General features: G+C 35.1%; 1 protein-coding gene across 1 annotated transcript in view; it reads left to right on the top strand.

Annotated features, from left to right (window-relative positions):
- Positions 1-505: 505 nt before the first annotated feature.
- The window catches only part of LOC131994281 (uncharacterized), a gene marked incomplete in the record, with an annotated part of 1,369,549 nt that continues 1,358,474 nt past the window's right edge, over positions 506-11,580 (top strand). The window contains 1 exon segment of the mRNA XM_059360990.1: positions 506-1,174.

Genomic DNA, 11,580 nt, shown 5'->3' with positions numbered 1-11,580 from the left:
CAAAAAGCTGCTTTCCAAAAATCATAGAAAATTTGGAATGAAATGCCAAAACGCCACCAGGAAAATGCTTAAATAAAAACAAACGATAATTTATATTAATCTTTAAAGCGAAGGCCAAAATAGAATTGAGGGGAGAATGCCAAAAAGACACAGAAATAAAGTGTAGTGAATGCAAGAGAAGAAAAATATATACAAAATTTTCAAGTATGTAGCAGTGAGAATAAATAAACAACAAACATAAAAAACAGCAACAAATCTTTGGCTACGGGGTCATCAACTTAAGTCGCACAGAACATGACCATCAACTGACAAGCCAAAGCAATAAACAAATGCCAAGATATTGTATCTTTCCGGTACAGCACGGAAAAATTCTTCGTAAGGATATGAAGGCAACAAACCTATAAGCAACTGCCACCATTTGAAATTAATGACGGCATAAAACTAAAACAGAGAATAACATGAAAGAGATCAAGTTTGAACTACGTTCAAAAGAATAAGACATAAATAAAAATCTATTTGTAAAAAAGTTCAAAAGTGGGTTAATAACTAACAACTAAAAATCGTTCGGTTTATTTACCAAAATTAAAAAGGTATAAGCAATAAATGTTAAAAAAAAACAAATTTGGTAATATTAAAAATCAAAAATAATAATTACGGACTGTGGCTAAATGGATACGCGTCGGGAAATCCATTAAGAAAAGATTTGTTAAATTATTAATTCCAAATACATCAATTAGTGAGTGAAGTGGTTCCGAGACCAGTGTGCATCATACATTTACCGCATACCAGTTAAAACAACCTGCAAATAGTGCGTGAACCTAATTACAAGAAAACCGATATGAATAACAAATTGAGCATACAAGCGACAAATATATCAATTTATTGACAAGAGTGGCAATACCATATTTTTATAAGTCAATTCATAAGCAAAAGAACCAAAAACCCTTATCTAATTGCCTCTAAAAAGAAGGAAAGTTAATTAGTTTTCATAGTAAAATCTCTGTGTTTAACCAAAAAAGTTAGAAAAGTGGAATTGAGTATAAACTTAAATTGATGCCGAAATAAATAGTCTGCAAAAATACTTGAAAACCCCATTTGTATCGACAAACTTGATTGTAGCCATAGTGGGCATATTGGAACTTCACATAGCAGAAAACAATAGGTCATCATAAAGGTAAGACAACATGTTTTTAAGATTTCAACAGAATTTTGTCCAACAACAATTTATATGATTCCATTCAAAAAGAAGTATACCAAATAAATCAAAAAAAGCATTAAATTATGCCGGGCCGAAATATACATACCCACTACCACGACATTGTGCTTAAATCGCATGATTAAATGCGTCATTTTTAAACCCAGAAAGTTTACCGATCTCCCGGGTCTTAATGTAATTATGGTCCGATCGAGTCTAATTCGGGCAAGAATTACACAAATACATTTTATGGGCTAAAGACCCCGGCACGGGTTAGAACTTTGAACTCCGATTTGTGTGGTGTTCCACAAATTGTAAATAGTGGAATACTTAATTGGAGAGTCTCAGTGAGAGTCCGGGCGGCAGTGGCTGTTGCTTAAATACCGAGTGTCCGTGATGTTCAATATGACAAAGCGAATTATTGGCGTCTTTACATAACCAATGACCATAACGTTCCCGCGGTCATCTGTCCTATAGAACTGAGTCAGATTGCTCATCTACATATATAAGCTTGACAAATATCGCTACCAATGTGCCTACAATAACAACAACATGAGTAGAAGACCTTAAAACGGGAGATCGGTCTATGTGGCAGCAATATCCAAATATGGTAACATCTAAAGCATATCGGAAAGGGAAAGGATCAGAAGAAGAAAGGATCAAATTTCAGCTAAATCTAAGTGTGTGCTTTATTTGACAATACCCCAAAAACAGGAGAGTGGTCTATATGGCAGCTATATCCAGTGCGATCTGAACTAAACTTGACATGGTATCAAGGTTAGGTCAGGTTAAAGTGACAGTTTGCCATCAGACTCACTTGGAGGTTTTCGTCAATTGTTATTCCAAATGAACAGGAGAAGAAAGATGCCTTCCCGTTCCTACCATTGAACCATCCATATTGTTGGGCCACAAGAAGCCCAACTAAATCAGACAAGTTCTCAAAGAAATGAGAACCTAATGTGGAACTCCTTACGACTGCCAGTGCAGGGCACACGAACATCAGATGTCCTATAGACCCTTCTTCCTCGTCATCCTCACAGCTTCTGCAAAAGTCTTTACTTGGAACCTTCAATTTTTTTCAAAATTGAACATTTTTCAAAATCATTCTGTGAATGGATTTGTGAACGCTACTGTCTTCAGAAACTGACCCATCAGCGATGACATTTCGGTTAACAAGTCTTATTAATTTGATTTAAATATTAAAAAACAAGTAAAAGCGTGCTAAGTTCGGCCGGGCCGAATCTTATATACCCTCCACCATGGAGCGCATTTGTCAGTTCTTTTCCCGGCATCTATTCTTAGGCAAAAAATGATATAAGAAAAGATTTGCTCTCCTATTAGAGCGATATCAAGATATGATCCGGTTTAGACCACAATTAAATTATATGTTGGGGCCTCAAAAAGTAAAATATATGGGAGCTGTATCGGGCTATAGACCGCTTCTGACCCTAATAAACACGTAAGTTGATGGTCATGAGAGGATCCGTCGTACAAAATTTCAGGCAAATCGGATAAGAATTGCGCTCTCTAGAGGCCCAAGAAGTCAAGACCCAAGATCGGTTTTTATGGCAGCTACATCTGGTTATGGACCGATGTGAACCATACTTGGCACAGTTATTGGATATCATAGCAAAACACGTCGTGCAAAATTTCATCCCAATCGGATAAGATTGCGCACTCTAGAGGCTCAAGAAGTCAAGACCCAAGATCGGTTTATATGGCAGCTATATCAGGTTATAGACCGATGTGAACCATACTTGGCACAATTATTGGATATCATAACAAAACACGTCGTGCAAAATTTCATCCCAATCGGATAAGAATTGCGCACTCTAGAGGCTCAAGAAGTCAAGACCCAAGATCGGTTTATATGGCAGCTATATCAGGTTATTGACCGATGTGAACCATACTTACCACAGTTATTGGATATCATAGCAAAACACGTCGTGCAAAATTTCATCCCAATCGGATAAGAATTGCACACTCTAGAGGCTCAAGAAGTCAAGACCCAAGATCGGTTTATATGGGAGCTATATCAGGTTATGGACCGATATGGCCCATTTACAATACCAACCGACCTACACTAATAAGAAGTATTTGTGCAAAATTTCAAGCGGCTAGCTATACTCCTTCGGAAGTTAGCGTGCTTTCGACAGACAGACGGACGGACGGACAGACGGACGGACAGACGGACGGACATGACTAGATCGACATAAAATGTCGCGACGATCAAGAATATATATACTTTATGGGGTCTCAGACGAATATTTTGAGTAGTTACAAACAGAATGACGAAATTAGTATACCCCCCATCCTATGGTGTAGGGTATAAAAATTATTTTGCGCTTATTTTTATACCCTCCACCATAGGATGGGGGTATACTGGGAGACCTAACAAGATATATATTCTTGATCGTCTTGACATCCTAAGTCGATTTAGCTTTATCTGTACGTCTCTACGAAGCCAGGCTCCTATTAATGCAGGTAGGTTGGGATTGTAAATGGCCCTTTTCTATCCATGTTTTGGTTTGGGTGCCATGCGAAATTCTCATCCGATGTGGCTGAAATTTTGATTTGATGTTATGACTTCCAACAACTGAGCCATGTATGGTCTAAATCGTTTCATAAGCCGATCTTAAGCCTCTAGAGTGCGTAATTTTTATCCGATTTAGCTGAAATTTTACATGAAGCGTTTGGTTTCGTCTTCCAACAACTATGCCAAGTATGGTCTTAATCGGTTTACAAACTGATCTGGCTCACATATAAACCAATCTCCTGATTTGGCTGCAATTTTGCTCAATGACCGAAATTATCTTTTCATTGGCAAAATATCTATAAATATCCTGTAAAGAAAAAAATTACAATAAGATATTCTCTAGAATATTTGGCTCAGGCCAAATACCCTCTAAATTATTTTTTTAAGTCAAAACTTCAAAGATACTTTTTGTAAGGACAAAATTAAAATTTTTAATTACGAAATTTCCTACAGATATAATTAAAATTACACTTTTGCTCAAATTACAAAGAATTTAAGTTTTTAAATTTTGTGTACACCAACTTCAATCAATTTTATTCTAACTGAAATTTTAATTTTTTTGCTTAGGCCCGGGCACCGCTAAATAATTTTTCTAACGACATCATTTAAATTTATTTTTTTCTAAAGACAAAATTTGAATGACATTCTTTAGAGGCCAAATAGTAATAAAATTTGTTATATACACTAAATTTTACTAAATTTTTTTCTTAACACAGAATGAAAAATTTGCGGCTTCCAGTGGCTCAATAAGTAAAATAGGGAGATCGGTGTATACGGAAGCTATATTTAAATCTGAACCGATATGGCCTATTTGCAATCTCCAACGACCTACATCAATGTTAAGTACTTTGCAAAATTTCAAGCGGCTAACCTTACGCGTTCGACCTCTATCATGACTTCGACAGACGGACGGACATGGCTAGATCGACTCAGGACGTCGAGACGATCAAGAATATATATTCTTTCTGGGGTCTTATACGAATATTTTGAGGTGTGTATGACTAGATTAGTATACCCCCATCCTATGGTGATGGGTATACAAAACGTAGGATATTTTTCTAGCTATATATCCCACTAAACAAACGTTAAAGTTATATAAATACTATTGGTTGCCCAAAAAGTAATTGCGGATTTTTTAAAAGAAAGTAAATGCATTTTTAATAAAGCTTAGATTGAACTTTAATCAAGTATACTTTTTTACACTTTTTTTTCTGAAGCAAGCTAAAAGTCACAGCTGATAACTGATAGAAGAAAGAATGCAAATACAGAGTCACAAGCTGTGAAAAAATTTGTCAACGACTATATGAAAAATCCAATTACTTTTTGGGCAACCCAATACTTTCATAGAACTTGCATACTAATTGGTGTGGAATCGGGTGGAGCTCAGAGGTTAACATGTCCGCCGTTGACGGTGAACGCCTGGGTTCAAATCCTTGCGAGAACAGCAGAGCTAATCTTCAGCGGTGGCTATCCTTTTGCCAATTTTTATACCCTCCACCATAAGATGGGGGGTATACTAATTTCGTCATTCTGATTGTAACTACTCGAAATATTCGTCTGAGACCCCATAAAGTATATATATTCTTGATCGTAGTAAAATTTTATGTCGATCTAGCCATGTCCGTCCGTCTGTCCGTCAGTCCATCCGTCCGTCCGTCCGTCTGTCTGTTGAAAGCGCGCTAACTTCCGAAGGAGTAAAGCTAGCCGCTTGAAATTTTGCACAAATACTTCTTATTGGTGTAGGTCGGTTGGTATTGTAAATGGGCCATATCGGTCCATGTTTTGATATAGCTCCCATATAAACCGATCTTGGGTCTTGACTTCTTGAGCCTCTAGAGTGCACAATTCTTATCCGATTGGGATGACATTTTGCACGACGTGTTTTGTTACGATATCCAACAACTGTGCCAAGTATGGTTCAAATCGGTTCATAACCTGATATAGGTGCCATATAAACCGATCTGGGGTCTTGACTTCTTGAGCCGCTAGAGTGCGCAATTCTTATACGATTGGAATGAAATTTAGCACGACGTGTTTTGTTACGATATCCAACAACTGTGCCAAGTATGGTTCAAATCGGTCCATAACCTTATATAGCTGTCATATAAACAGATCTGGGGACTTGACTTCTTGAGCTTCTAGAGGGCTCAATTTCTATCCGATTTGGCTGAAATTTCGCAAGGCGTTTTTTATTGTTACTTTCAACAACTATGTCAAATAATGTACAAGTCATAATCTGATATAGCTGCCATATAAACCGATCTGGGATCTTGACTTCTTGAGCCTCTAGAGGTCGCAATTATTATCCGATTTACCTACGACGGATTCTCTCATGGCCATTAACATACGTGTTTATTATGGTCTGAATCGGTCTATAGGCCGATACAGCTCCCATATAAATCAATCTCTCTATTTTACTTCTTGAGCCCACAAAGGGCGCAATTCTTATTCAAATTGGCTGACATTTTACACAGGTCTCCAACATATAATTTAATTGTGGTCCAATTTTAGATCTAACTTTATTTTGATTTCTTTTCTATATAGAAACAAAAACAACCCCCATATTGGTTTCAGCTAGACAAATAAATCCAAAAACAAAATGAAACAACCAAAATAAAGTAGCGCAAAAACAGATAATATATTTTAAGACAAATTTTTTTCTGAAGGCAAAATATCATCGAAATTTTTTTTCAAGGCTAAATCTCCATAAAATTTTTTTAAAGCAAAAATTAAGTGAATGTTTCTTAAAAGATGAAAGTGCAATGGAATTCCAACTTAAGATACAATTTTTGTTTTTTGTTAAATGTTCATTATTTAAAATAAATGAACAATTTTAATTATTAATAAAATCAGTTGGTAAAGAATCATTAATAATAGGGAAATAAAAAATTATTGACAATGGACAAAATTAAAGATTTTAAGAAAGCAGAAACCCCGATTTTACTTTCCCGAAATGATACCCCTAAATAATTTTCATATCGATATAATTATATCAAATCAAACCAAAAATGTACTTTCCAATTTTCTTTTTTTTTTTGGAACTCTATAATAAACAACACCATATTTAAGGTAATTTATACTGATCTGTGCACAAGAAATCGAAATCTGTCAGTTAAAATCAATCAATGATAAATATTTACAGTAATTTTACTTGCAATACAAATGATTATCATATTTAAAAAAATGAAATTTCAAAATTTCTCTTGGAAAATTTTAGCGACAGAGTACTTTTGCGAATAAAGAAGTCCTTTCGTCCGTTATATAAAAAATATTTTGTCAAATTCCCAATATATTGACAAAAAACCAAAACTCCCAAAAAAGGGAAATTTATTAAAATGGGCGAAATTCTTATAAACCTATGCAACTTGAGGTCAATGATAAGGGGCCTACTTTTTATATCTGAGTCCGAGAGGCTTGCCGCAGAGAGACTCCACTTAGAGAAGTTTAGTCGCCTGATTACCTATGGCAATAGTGTCGCCAGCTAAAAGGGGATAACCACCGCTGAAGATTTATTCTGCTGTTCTCACTTGGATTTGAACCCAGGCTTTGAGCGTGAAAAGCGGACATGCTAACCTCTGAGCTCCACCAACCCCCCAATACGTACGCTACTTTTTTCTATAAAGGAAGTATTTATATTACAATAACGTTTGGCCAATAAATCATTGTTTAGTGGGATATTGAACTACAAAAAGATTTATCTCGTTTTTTTGCTACTTAAAAAATTTTTACAAACCTTGTTTGTCTCTACTTTATTTTGGTGGTTTCATTTTGTTTTCGGATTTATTTTTCAGCTGAAACCAATATGGGGGTTGTTTTTGTTTCTATTTAAAATAGAGAGCAAAATAAAAACCCTATCTTAAAAAGTTTTATGCAAGATGGTGTTGCGATTAATGCATTGGGCAGGCTACAGAGATCGCGATTTCGAAGCTAACCAAGCTCCATCATTAGTCTGCTTTGCCCTAAAAAGATTGCATGCTTCCACCACTTGGGTTGCCCAAAAAGTAATTGCGGATTTTTTAAAAGAAAGTAAATGCATTTTTAATAAAACTTTGAATGAACTTTAATCAAATATACTTTTTTTACACTTTTTTTCTAAAGCAAGCTAAAAGTAACAGGTGATAACTGACAGAAGAAAAAATGCAATTACGGAGTCACAAGCTGTGAAAAAATACTTCTTATTGGTGTAGGTCGGTTGGTATTGTAAATGGGCCATATCGGTCCATGTTTTGATATAGCTCCCATATAAACCGATCTTGGGTCTTGACTTCTTGAGCCTCTAGAGTGCACAATTCTTATCCGATTGGGATGACATTTTGCACGACGTGTTTTGTTACGATATCCAACAACTGTGCCAAGTATGGTTCAAATCGGTTCATAACCTGATATAGGTGCCATATAAACCGATCTGGGGTCTTGACTTCTTGAGCCGCTAGAGTGCGCAATTCTTATACGATTGGAATGAAATTTAGCACGACGTGTTTTGTTACGATATCCAACAACTGTGCCAAGTATGGTTCAAATCGGTCCATAACCTTATATAGCTGTCATATAAACAGATCTGGGGACTTGACTTCTTGAGCTTCTAGAGGGCTCAATTTCTATCCGATTTGGCTGAAATTTCGCAAGGCGTTTTTTATTGTTACTTTCAACAACTATGTCAAATAATGTACAAGTCATAATCTGATATAGCTGCCATATAAACCGATCTGGGATCTTGACTTCTTGAGCCTCTAGAGGTCGCAATTATTATCCGATTTACCTACGACGGATTCTCTCATGGCCATTAACATACGTGTTTATTATGGTCTGAATCGGTCTATAGGCCGATACAGCTCCCATATAAATCAATCTCTCTATTTTACTTCTTGAGCCCACAAAGGGCGCAATTCTTATTCAAATTGGCTGACATTTTACACAGGTCTCCAACATATAATTTAATTGTGGTCCAATTTTAGATCTAACTTTATTTTGATTTCTTTTCTATATAGAAACAAAAACAACCCCCATATTGGTTTCAGCTAGACAAATAAATCCAAAAACAAAATGAAACAACCAAAATAAAGTAGCGCAAAAACAGATAATATATTTTAAGACAAATTTTTTTCTGAAGGCAAAATATCATCGAAATTTTTTTTCAAGGCTAAATCTCCATAAAATTTTTTTAAAGCAAAAATTAAGTGAATGTTTCTTAAAAGATGAAAGTGCAATGGAATTCCAACTTAAGATACAATTTTTGTTTTTTGTTAAATGTTCATTATTTAAAATAAATGAACAATTTTAATTATTAATAAAATCAGTTGGTAAAGAATCATTAATAATAGGGAAATAAAAAATTATTGACAATGGACAAAATTAAAGATTTTAAGAAAGCAGAAACCCCGATTTTACTTTCCCGAAATGATACCCCTAAATAATTTTCATATCGATATAATTATATCAAATCAAACCAAAAATGTACTTTCCAATTTTCTTTTTTTTTTTTGGAACTCTATAATAAACAACACCATATTTAAGGTAATTTATACTGATCTGTGCACAAGAAATCGAAATCTGTCAGTTAAAATCAATCAATGATAAATATTTACAGTAATTTTACTTGCAATACAAATGATTATCATATTTAAAAAAATGAAATTTCAAAATTTCTCTTGGAAAATTTTAGCGACAGAGTACTTTTGCGAATAAAGAAGTCCTTTCGTCCGTTATATAAAAAATATTTTGTCAAATTCCCAATATATTGACAAAAAACCAAAACTCCCAAAAAAGGGAAATTTATTAAAATGGGCGAAATTCTTATAAACCTATGCAACTTGAGGTCAATGATAAGGGGCCTACTTTTTATATCTGAGTCCGAGAGGCTTGCCGCAGAGAGACTCCACTTAGAGAAGTTTAGTCGCCTGATTACCTATGGCAATAGTGTCGCCAGCTAAAAGGGGATAACCACCGCTGAAGATTTATTCTGCTGTTCTCACTTGGATTTGAACCCAGGCTTTGAGCGTGAAAAGCGGACATGCTAACCTCTGAGCTCCACCAACCCCCCAATACGTACGCTACTTTTTTCTATAAAGGAAGTATTTATATTACAATAACGTTTGGCCAATAAATCATTGTTTAGTGGGATATTGAACTACAAAAAGATTTATCTCGTTTTTTTGCTACTTAAAAAATTTTTACAAACCTTGTTTGTCTCTACTTTATTTTGGTGGTTTCATTTTGTTTTCGGATTTATTTTTCAGCTGAAACCAATATGGGGGTTGTTTTTGTTTCTATTTAAAATAGAGAGCAAAATAAAAACCCTATCTTAAAAAGTTTTATGCAAGATGGTGTTGCGATTAATGCATTGGGCAGGCTACAGAGATCGCGATTTCGAAGCTAACCAAGCTCCATCATTAGTCTGCTTTGCCCTAAAAAGATTGCATGCTTCCACCACTTGGGTTGCCCAAAAAGTAATTGCGGATTTTTTAAAAGAAAGTAAATGCATTTTTAATAAAACTTTGAATGAACTTTAATCAAATATACTTTTTTTACACTTTTTTTCTAAAGCAAGCTAAAAGTAACAGGTGATAACTGACAGAAGAAAAAATGCAATTACGGAGTCACAAGCTGTGAAAAAATTTGTCAACGCCGACTATATGAAAAATCCGCAATTACTTTTTATGAAACCCTAATGTGTGACCAGTCCAATGGTAGAAGCATGCCTTCTTGAGACGAACATTGGATCATGTTTATTTCTTCGAGCGCAGGACATAAATTATTTACTAGATGAGGAAATTAAATAAAATAATATTTAAAAGGCATATAAAATAGAAGAAAAAAATTTACAATAGTAAGAATGTACATATCTTTTCGTTTACATAAGGCCACCGTTGCGCAAAAGTTATGATTCATATCCTTGCGAGACCATTAAGAAAAAATTTAGCGGTGGTTTTCCTCTCCTAATGCCGGCAACATTAGTGAGTTAATTTGCCGTGTAAGAACTTCCTCACTGTAGTTCAGATAAAAAAATTTTCAAAATCTTATATATAAAAATCATTTTGTGTTTGTTTGTAGGTTTGTTTGTTTGTGTGTTCCTTATAGACTCAGAAACGGATGAACCGATTTTCTTGAAATTTTCACAGATGGTGCATAATGATCCCATGGTGAAAATAGGGTACTACATTTTTCGATATGAAAGGTCTTTGGGAGTAAAGCACGAATCTGTTTTTAATATTCGGGAAAAGTGTCTATTGGGGCCACCCCACCCCCACAACCACATCCAAATAGGATGTATTGGGTTGCCCAAAAAGTAATTGCGGATTTTTCATATAGTCGGCGTTGACAAATTTTTTCACAGCTTATGACTCTGTAATTGCATCCTTTCTTCTGTCAGTTATCAGCTGTTACTTTTAGGTTGCTTTGGAAAAAAGTGTAAAAAAAGTATGTTTGATTAAAGTTCATTCTAAGTTTTATTAAAAATGCATTTACTTTCTTTTAAAAAATCCGCAATTATTTTTTGGGCAACACAATATTTGCTGACTATTGCAATACGAGACTCTAATAAGAGGGATTTTAGAGTAGAACACGAATCCGATATATGTTTTCAAGGCCAACTCACTGAGTGGCCGTCCATCCCCCAAAACACCCCCAAGCCGGTCATGTTAGCCGACTATGGAAATATGGAGCTCAAATTAAAGGTATTTGGGAGTAGACCACGTATCTGATAACAACATTATGGACCAACTGTCTAGGGGACGTCCCACCACCATAACAACCCCCAAATAGGAAGCATTTGCTCACCTAGGCAATTTGGGTCTTAAAGAGAGTGGAACTAAATATTTACAGTTTTTAGGGTCAATACCCCAATCCGGAC

This window comes from Stomoxys calcitrans, chromosome 1 (assembly GCF_963082655.1).
Source record: "Stomoxys calcitrans chromosome 1, idStoCalc2.1, whole genome shotgun sequence".
Taxonomy (NCBI): Eukaryota; Metazoa; Arthropoda; class Insecta; order Diptera; family Muscidae; genus Stomoxys; species Stomoxys calcitrans.
The sequence above is the reverse complement of the archived record's forward strand: the minus strand, read 5'-3'. Positions and strand labels throughout refer to the sequence as shown.